This window comes from Cucurbita maxima, unplaced genomic scaffold, assembly GCF_002738345.1.
Source record: "Cucurbita maxima cultivar Rimu unplaced genomic scaffold, Cmax_1.0 Cma_Scf01586, whole genome shotgun sequence".
Lineage (NCBI taxonomy): Eukaryota > Viridiplantae > Streptophyta > Magnoliopsida > Cucurbitales > Cucurbitaceae > Cucurbita > Cucurbita maxima.
The window spans coordinates 2,698-4,358 of record NW_019273602.1 but is presented as its reverse complement, the minus strand read 5'-3'; the positions used below and the strand labels follow the sequence as shown (position 1 = coordinate 4,358).

Here is a 1,661-nt window from a genome sequence, read left to right as displayed (position 1 = left end):
GATTTTGTGCGCATGGCATGTCGGGTGCGATCATACCAGCACTAATGCACCGGATCCCATCAAAACTCCGCAGCTAAGCGTGCTTGGGCGAGAGTAGTACTAAGTTGGGTGACCATTTGGGAAGTCCTCGTGTTGCACCCCTTTTTTTCTTTCAATTTCTCCCAGTTCTTTTCTTCCTTTCTCTACAAATGAGAACCTCCCCCGCTCACGCCCATCGCGTTTCGATCATGCCGCCCCGCATGCGTTAATTCCGATTTTGTGCGCATGGCATGTCGGGTGCGCTCACGCCCATCGCGTTTCGATCATGCCGCCCCGCATGCGTTAATTCCGATTTTGTGCGCATGGCATGTTGGGTGCGATCATACCAGCACTAATGCACCGGATCCCATCAGAACTCCGCAGTCAAGTGTGCTTGGGCGAGAGTAGTACTAAGTTGGGTGACCACTTGGGAAGTCCTCGTGTTGCACCCCTTTTTTTCTTTCAATTTCTCCCAGTTCTTTTCTTCCTTTCTCTACAAATGAGAACCTCCCCCGCTCACGCCCATCGCGTTTCGATCATGCCGCCCCGCATGCGTTAAATCCGATTTTGTGCGCATGGCATGTCGGGTGCGATCATACCAGCACTAATGCACCGGATTCCATCAGAACTTCGCAGTTAAGCGTGCTTGGGCGAGAGTAGTACTAAGTTGGGTGACTACTTGGGAAGTCCTCGTGTTGCACCCCTTTTTTTCTTTCAATTTATCCCAGTTCTTTTCTTCCTTTTTTTCTTTCAATTTCTCCCAGTTCTTTTCTTCCTTTCTCTACAAATGAGAACCTCCCCCGCTCACGCCCATCGCGTTTCGATCATGCCGCCCCGCATGCGTTAAATCCGATTTTGTGCGCATGGCATGTCGGGTGCGATCATATCAGTACTAATGCACCGGATTCCATCAGAACTCCGCAGTTAAGCGTGCTTGGGCGAGAGTAGTACTAAGTTGGGTGACCACTTGGGAAGTCCTCGTGTTGCACCCCTTTTTTTCTTTCAATTTCTCCCAGTTCTTTTCTTCCTTTCTCTACAAATGAGAACCTCCCCCGCTCACGCCCATCGCGTTTCGATCATGCCGCCCCGCATGCGTTAAATCCGATTTTGTGCGCATGGCATGTCGGGTGCGATCATATGAGCACTAATGCACCGGATTCCATCAGAACTCCGCAGTTAAGCGTGCTTGGGCGAGAGTAGTACTAAGTTGGGTGACCACTTGGGAAGTCCTCGTGTTGCACCCCTTTTTTTCTTTCAATTTCTCCCAGTTCTTTTCTTCCTTTGTCTACAAATGAGAACCTTCCCCGCTCACGCCCATCGCGTTTCGATCATGCCGGCCCGCATGCGTTAAATCCGATTTTGTGCGCATGGCATGTTGGGTGCTATCATACCAGCACTAATGCACCGGATCCCATCAGAACTCCGCAGTTAAGCGTGCTTTGGCGAGAGTAGTACTAAGTTGGGTGACCACTTGGGAAGTCCTCGTGTTGCACCCCTTTTATTCTTTCAATTTCTCCCAGTTCTTTTCTTCCTTTTTTTCTTTCAATTTCTCCGAGTTCTTTTCTTCCTTTTTTTCTTTCAATTTCTCCGAGTTCTTTTCTTCCTTTTTTTCTTTCAATTTCTCCCAGTTCTTTTCTTCCTTT

At 48.9% G+C, this 1,661-nt stretch overlaps 6 non-coding genes across 6 annotated transcripts; all 6 read left to right on the top strand.

Annotated features, from left to right (window-relative positions):
* Positions 1-22: 22 nt before the first annotated feature.
* Positions 23-141, top strand: LOC111475454. The gene has a single exon (XR_002716511.1). It is a non-coding gene; the product is annotated as a 5S ribosomal RNA (ribosomal RNA).
* A 210-nt stretch (positions 142-351) lies between these two features.
* LOC111475452 lies at positions 352-470 on the top strand. Its single transcript, XR_002716509.1, has one exon. It is a non-coding gene; the product is annotated as a 5S ribosomal RNA (ribosomal RNA).
* Positions 471-603: 133 nt separating this feature from the next.
* On the top strand, positions 604-722 carry LOC111475443. The gene has a single exon (XR_002716501.1). It is a non-coding gene; the product is annotated as a 5S ribosomal RNA (ribosomal RNA).
* Positions 723-891: 169 nt separating this feature from the next.
* On the top strand, positions 892-1,010 carry LOC111475456. The gene has a single exon (XR_002716512.1). It is a non-coding gene; the product is annotated as a 5S ribosomal RNA (ribosomal RNA).
* A 133-nt stretch (positions 1,011-1,143) lies between these two features.
* On the top strand, positions 1,144-1,262 carry LOC111475446. Its single transcript, XR_002716503.1, has one exon. It is a non-coding gene; the product is annotated as a 5S ribosomal RNA (ribosomal RNA).
* Positions 1,263-1,395: 133 nt separating this feature from the next.
* LOC111475442 lies at positions 1,396-1,514 on the top strand. Its single transcript, XR_002716500.1, has one exon. It is a non-coding gene; the product is annotated as a 5S ribosomal RNA (ribosomal RNA).
* Positions 1,515-1,661: the final 147 nt, after the last annotated feature.